This window comes from Camelus ferus, chromosome 4 (genome assembly GCF_009834535.1).
Source record: "Camelus ferus isolate YT-003-E chromosome 4, BCGSAC_Cfer_1.0, whole genome shotgun sequence".
NCBI classification, from domain to species: Eukaryota; Metazoa; Chordata; class Mammalia; order Artiodactyla; family Camelidae; genus Camelus; species Camelus ferus.
This window is the reverse complement of record NC_045699.1, coordinates 23,032,903-23,040,563: the sequence shown is the minus strand read 5'-3', so window position 1 is coordinate 23,040,563 and position 7,661 is coordinate 23,032,903. Positions and strand designations below refer to the sequence as shown.

The 7,661-nt window shown below is 42.0% G+C and overlaps 1 long non-coding RNA gene across 1 annotated transcript in view; it reads right to left on the bottom strand.

Moving 5' to 3' along the window:
- Positions 1-4,486: 4,486 nt before the first annotated feature.
- The window catches only part of LOC116663106, a 227,151-nt gene continuing 223,976 nt past the window's right edge, over positions 4,487-7,661 (bottom strand). The window contains exon 4 of the long non-coding RNA XR_004319158.1: positions 4,487-4,789. This is a non-coding gene — a long non-coding RNA (uncharacterized LOC116663106). The remainder of the gene's footprint in view (positions 4,790-7,661) is intronic.

Below are 7,661 nucleotides of genomic sequence, written 5' to 3'. Positions count from 1 at the left end.
AAAACAGGGATAAACAGAATTGTCACCCAATGCCAAAAACAAAAATCAAAACATCACTGTCAATAGTCTCTGTGGGCTTGTAGGAATCTTCTAGTGATTTTAGACACAGCAACTGAGAACAATCCCTTCTTCTCTACCTTCTCTGGGGCTAGAACATGTGAAACTAACCTAGAATCTGGAAGGCTGCTTTTTTGTTCATATATTACTTCCTGGAACATGGCTGTGAGAAAGATCTTTAACTTTAAGACCAAGCAAATATTTGACCACTCTGCACTCCCTTGCTCCACAATGAAATAGCTGACATTTTAAGAACCTCATGTAAACAGAATGAGGAAATCAGGTATCAGAGTGACTTACCCAGACCGTGGGACTGCACTCACCTTTCCTGAGAGGTGACTTCATATGTTAGATAGAGGTGGGACTCAGACGTCATACACTCCTGAGTTCAAATAGCTGCTTCACCTTTTAGGGAAATTCTTGAACTACTCAGAGCTTCAGTTTTTCCATCTCTAAAAGAGGCACACAAAATAACCATCCCCCTTGTAAGAGAAGTGCCTAGGACATAATGCTTATCCCTGCCACCTTTATGTCCCTTCTCAACAGTTTATTTTCCAGAATTTATGTATTTACTTAGAGAAAACTATAATTATCTTCCATGATGAAAATAGCAATAGCTGGAGTTTCTTTAAAGTTAGAAGAATTTTTCCCTCTTTTTAAAAAATTGAAATATAACCACTTTACAATGTTGTATCAACTTCTGGTGTACAGCATAATGTTTCAGTCATACATACACATACATATATTCCTTTTCATATTCTTTTTCATTACAGGTTACACAAAGATATTTCACAGAGTTCCCTGTGCTATACAGTAGGACATTGTTGTTTATTTTATATATAGGAGTTAGTATCTGCAAATCTCAAACTCCCAGTTTATCCCTTCCCACCCTCTTTTCACCCTGGTAACCATAAGTTTGTTTTCTATGTCTTCAACAGAATTTTTGAAGGGAGAAAGAGGACATTTTCCAGAATTCCGTCTCTAATAGAGAGAAAATGCATATCCAATTTGCTATTAGATAAGGCTCATTCAAAATAAACGTCCAAGGCATTTTTAAGCACCAGTTTCATCAAAAGACATGTCTTCCAACAAGACCATATTGATTTTATTCTACATAGGCTCTCTGCAGATTCAAACATTTGTTTTCATGTGGGACAAGATTTTTGGCATCGGTTTAGTAAAATGTTGGGTTCTTAGTTTGCATAACTGTTGCGCCTGTAATGAGCAGACACAAAGCCTTGGCTCATTTTGCCGTCCTCCCCTCATTTCAGAGCAGCGGCCGTTTCCCTCACCCATCTGCAGCCTAGGGGAGGCTGGGTAAGCCCGACAAGAAAGCCTGGAGATCTGTGTTGCAAACTGCAAAGAATCCACAGTAAAGATGTCCCCCCTTTCTAGTGTCATCATCACGGAACAAGTATTCACCACATGGGGTTCCTGCCACTCCTCCCAGATGAAATCAGCGTAGAAATTCTTGTGAGTCTCATGGACAGTCACCAGAAAGGACTTCTGGATGGGGTCTTTATGGTGATGACACACCTAGTTTCATCTCTTAAAACTGGCATGCACTTCGTTTGGTATGAAAAAAAACTTTTTTTAGGTGGAACTATTTATTTAGCAAAGCCCTGGTGTGAGATGATGTCCCTCAGCCTTTTATTTAGCAAAGGGTTGAGTAGCTTTTTCTTCACTAGTAATTAAACAGAAACAGTGGGAATAGTTGTGTGTCATGGACATTACAGCATTTTACAGTAACATCCAGAGAGTAAATAACATTACCAAAACCTTGATATTGTCACCTATGTTATCTCATTAATTCTAATTAACTCTCCCAGTAGACTTGTGTTACAGAGACCCTGTTTCAAGTACTTGTAGGTGTGGGGGATAAAGGGATGAAATAGAGATCCTGCCCTCAAGGGAATGAAGGTTTACAGGACTGAACAGGGCCTTTGAGGACAGTGTGGCAACTACCACGATATCAGCCAGACCAAGGTGCTATAGGGGCACCCAGAGTGGATCCTTAACCTGGTCCTGGGAGGGAAAGGGTCAGTTCTTTCCTACTCATTCCTCCATGATGAAGTGAATAAAAACATCAATCCTTTCCTGAATATGGCTTTTTAGCCTAGACCAAGGTTTTCGTTTTTCTTGTTTTTTTCCCCCCAATTCTCAAGAACAGAGCAACACTCAAGCTCAGTTAAGACCACTTACGAGCTGATGACGTTGCTGAGTATCGGCCATGGGCAACGTTATCATGATAAGCACTGTAAATAGAATACGTCTTGATTTTTTCACAACAGACCTTGGAGGTAAGTCCTACTACCCTCCCATTTACAGATGAGGAAATCGAGACTTCAGTCTTATAACTTGCTCCACATCACACATCTGGGGGTCAAACTCAGCCTGGTGCTCTGATCTATTAAGCAGTTTCCAAATACTGTTTCCAAAAAGCCAGCGAGTCTGAGGAGGCTCTGTTTTAGGAGACTCCATACAGAAATTCTGTACTTTTCATCTTATTAGTTTTCTTTTGTTCTACCTTATCTAATTCAAAGAGAATCAAAGGCGTCACTTTAAAACACAAGGGAAGTAGTGCTATATATATACATACATACATAATAGGTACACACAAACATATATTTTGACCTAAATAATGGAATAATTTTCCATCGTCACTAAGGACAGAGGAGGAAATGTCTGGTCACAACCCAAAGCCAGAGGTAGAAAACCGGGCTCTCTGAAGATCATGTTCAGGTTTCGCTGATTCCTGCCTTCCTCCTCTACCCCCACCAGAGGGAAAGGGGTATTCACCAGCAGAAGCCTCTCAAGGGACACCGGGGTTCTCCTGACTGTCGGGCACAGCAGAGATTCTGTGACAGGCACAGACGTTCAGGTCCAGAGGGACAAGGAAGGGTAAATGGGAGGGTTTTGGTGGGCTATCCCCATGTCCCACATATGTGTTCACACAATCCTCTCTCTGCAGCCCTGGTTGTTCGTGTATGTGATAAAACACTGTCTTTTAAAATGAATTTTGTATAATAGGCCGGATGGATGTGAATCTGGGCTTTGGAAGGGGAGAAACTCGGGACTGAACCTTTGTTCTGCCACTTACTCACCGTACACCTGTGGTAATTCACACAACCTCTATGAGTCATTTCTCCTACCTGCAAGTGAACCTAGGAAGCCTCACCCAGAGGCTCTGAAGGGTGGGAGACGAGAACACGTGTGTGAAGGGCTGCGCACGGTGCTGGCGCACTGCAAGTACTGGCGGAGAAGGCCTACTGTAAAGATCAGGCTTACAATTCTAATCCTTCGGTGGAAAACAACCACTGAGACAGTTTTTTAACTCTGTATCTTAAAAACTAATAGCTTCATGCCCTCTGTGTCATAGTCTTGTTTGTATTGGTAATTTTCAAGTGAAATATATATATATAAAAATATTTATATAAAAAAAATATATATATATATATTTAAGGTCTATTTTTTAGTTTTATTTTTTGAACTGAATCCACTTCGATGCATTATTCACAAAGGGCTCTCAACGAGTGTGTGATGTTAATATCAGAATTCAAAATCAGACTCTGACAGAATTTAGGGCAAAATGAGTTAAGGGCACAGACAACCTGGAAAATGGTCTGAGTGACCGAGGAACAGCTATTCCTTCTCATCCGCCTCCTTCCCTTCCTCTTCATCCCCCACACCCTACACAGACTTCCTGAAAGACCTTCTGGTTAAGCTCTCATCCCCTTGGCAAGGCAACTCGTCTGCTGAGCCAGTCAGCTGTCTCATTGAGATTCACTGCCAGGTGGACAGCTTTGATGGCAAGGAGGTGGCGTTCCGCCCAGTTAAGCAGCTTTCAAGCCTCAAGCCATAAAGATGAGCTGCTGGCCCTCCTTCCTCCAGGAGGATGCTGCAGACATATTGCCTGCCCTTGGAAGTATGGCTTTCCTGTGGTGCAGATTATTGAGCCGAGCAGAGCACCTTACTTACTGTTCTCTCCTCAGAGCACGCGAAACACAGACTGTGTCCAGTTTCTTGTGTCAGCTTTTCTTCGTTAAAGGTGCTGTTTGGGTAATGAGCTTGAGTTTGAAGCAAGTGGAAAGTTAAAAGGATGGTCTTCCCAGTTGAGGCTGATCCTTCTCTTCACCAGGAATTTTTTTTAAAAAAATTAGTTCTGTGCTGTTAAAAATATAGGAAATAAAGATTGTATGTTTCTGAATGAAACCTCCTTTGTTCAGTAGATCTTGCCTATCTTTTAAGCTAAATAAACCAATAACTGCTACACCTTTTGTAATGGTGCTATACTTTTGAGCCCATTGTATGGATGTGAACACAGAATAAAAGATGCTCAAAGACTCAAAGAACAGAACAGATAGAAACTGAAACAGAAATTTTAAGTATTTTTTTCTTGTCATTTATATAATATATGTCCATTAAAAATATAGAAAAGAGGAAACAGGAACCATCCATTAAGCTGCCAGTGAGAGAGAACCAAGATGGAGGAAACTTATCAAGATGACTCGCCCACAAAGAAAAGGCAGCTGGAGAATTTCTGAGAAGGACTTGTTCGGAGTGGCCTCTGCTGTCATTCTCACCATCTCACTGACTTTCACAGTGGGGAGGAGGAGCTGTCTTTCACCTTCTGTATGTGAGAAAGGTTTTCAAGAAAACTTCAAGCCTTGCTATGTTTATGCAGGAGTTTGGTGAATAAAGGGTACCGATGTCTGACGTCCACCTGGAAAATCTAGAAGGCAGAGATGAGTCATCCAGCTGTTCAGCTAGTGAAGCAAAAAGAATTATTGCCACAATGGGGTCAGCTGCATGTCCAGAGGGTGTTAAGCTGAAATATGCATGGATATTTACAGTGGAACACCCTGGAGATTAAGCTGCACTTGAAACATTTTAAATCCTGCCCAAGAGGACAGCCTAGAAAAGGTAGGGGACCAAGAGAGAGCATTTACATGGAGGACCAGGAGAAAAGCCAGAGGTAGAGGCTGGAGGAAAACAGGCTGGCTACATCACAGATATGCAACAAATTTGGACTCTAGAAAGAAACAAAACACACAAGTCCCCAACAGAGAGTGAGTCTGCCCCTCCCAGAAACAGTGAGGCCATCTTATAAAAGCATCAGTTATGTAAGAATAACTTCCTTCCTTTCCATCCTTCCTGTCCTTTGGAACTTTTTGCAGCCTCCTCGTGGTAAGCAAGATGGAGAAGCAAGGGTGGGAGTTAGAAGTGAGGAAAGAGAGTCTGGACCTCCCAGTGCTGGCTGTAGGCAGCCCAACTATAACTGTTCCTAGCTCTCTAGCTAAATGAGGAATGGAGAATTCTTGTCATTAAGCTGGAAGCACTGATTAATATATTAGATGGGATCTTCTTGGTTTTGAGTCAACATTGTGCATCGTAACCTAAAGTAATTGTAAGATTTCATCCTGATGGTGATCAAAAATCTCGTTGCAGTCCAGGGGCAAGGGAAAAACTTGAATAAATATTAAAAGGATAGTAAGATACATAAAAGATAATCTTTTGGTCTTGGTCACTACTCAACTCTGCTGGTGTGACTCACCAATCAGCCACTGACAATAGACATATGAACAGGTGCAGTTGTGTTCCCATCAAGCTTTATTTACCAATATAGGCAGTGGGCTAATTTGGCCCATGGGCTCCTCCTCTTCTGCCTTATTATTTTGGATGGCTGTATACAGTTCCATTCGGCAGTTTTAACCACATTTTATTTAACCGTTCAACTGTTGTTGGACACTGAGGTTGTTTCTCAATTTTACTATTAAAGATGATGCTAGGATACACACATTTGTGCATAAGACCTTATGACCATCTTATGTACTTATAGTCTATCCTTAAAGTGCAATTCTGGGGTCAGATTTCATTTTAAAGACATTTAAACAGTACTGCCAAACTGCCCTCCAGGAGAGTTGTACCAGTTTTCAAACTCACTCGTGGAGTACAAGAGTGTACAACAGAGACAGAAATGGGGAACCCTTTGCACATGGACCCCACAAATTAAAAAAATAAGGCAGTGGAAGTGGGGGAAGTTAAATGCCTAAAGTGGCTGAGTTTTAATCTTCAGTCCAGAAGAGAGCAAGGGCCCACCTCTCTGACATGATGCTACTTCTAAGAGACACACTGAGAATAAATTAGTAGGCACCTCTGAAGTCTCTGGCTACTGTCTGGCATCGTATTTTCTTGATTTTTGTTTCCGTGGGCTGCCACGATTACAAGCAGAGTGAACCAGTGAACCAAACCGAGAGTTGGGCACACACGGTAAATTCTAACCCTACTGTAACCTTGTCGCACAGCGTGACCCTGGGCAAAGCCCTGAGCCTCAGCTGTGTGACGGCTTCACTGCAGAAAAATGTGACAGCGCCCTCCAGGATGGAAGCCTAGACTAAGTGATTACACTCTTCCCTACCAATATCAGGTGTCAGTGCAAAGAGCTTGGGGACCCCCCATAGCAGGGAAGGAGGGGCACAAACTCTTCCTTTAGAGATGGACAGCTACCGCTTTATCCGAAAGCATCCATCTAATGGAACCTACACAGTTAGGAGTTGACACATTTGCTCAAACTGGCCACGAACTAAGAAAACAACCTCCCTGCAGCAAGCCAGTCAACCTCCATCATGGTCCCATCACTCTGGCCTTTTTAAGGCCCCAGGAAAAGCCACACTAGGAGGTATATAAAAGATATGCCACAGGCATTCACACCCTGTCCCCAGAATTATCCAAACCATCTCCCCTCACTTGGCTTGCTGCTTCTTTCCTTCACTTGCCTTGCTCTGGCTTCTAGAGGGCCACTCCAGCCCCTATTGTTCTAATATCATTTCAACACAGTTTTATGGCTTGATGCCTCTTTCCTAATTTTGATAGCCTCACTTAGGTCCCACTGCAGTGGTCCACCCAACTCCAAGGACCCTGGGGTGAGGTCATCTCCTTCACATCACCTCCCTCACTAAGGTGCCCTGGATGTGTGCATGATCGAACAATTGCTTCCAAAGATGAAAGTACACCTCAGGGGCTATTGTCTTTAAAATCTTTTAAAAACTTTTTTATAATACCTGGAAAAAGCCCAGGCAGGTTGACTACACAGTAGCTTAACCACTAACCTATGGCCACCCCACATAATAATTTCTGTTTTCTTGGGGAGTCTTCCACAGTCACATCTTCAGATCACATTCTAATTCTTTCTGGCATGGACTATTTTACAAACCTTTTACCTGAATTGATCTCACCCGAATTCTCCACTGCCCCCCCCCCATATATATACACACACATATATGTATTTTTTAATTTTTATAGATTTATACATTTGATATGTCAAATTTATCTTCCTAAAGCATGTGCTATTATCTCAGTCCCTTCCTTTAAAACCCTCAGTGGATCCCCATCCTTACCAACTACAAAGCAAATTCTATCACCGGCAACACGATGTTCAAAACCTTCCAAAATATATAGACCCCAACACTTGACAAAAAATATATGTATCTGAAGATGCCAATAAGCATATGAATACTTGCTCAACATCATTAGTCATCTAGGAAGTGCAAATTAAAACTGCAATGAAATAAAACTGCACAGCTTATAGAATGGAAAAGGACAAA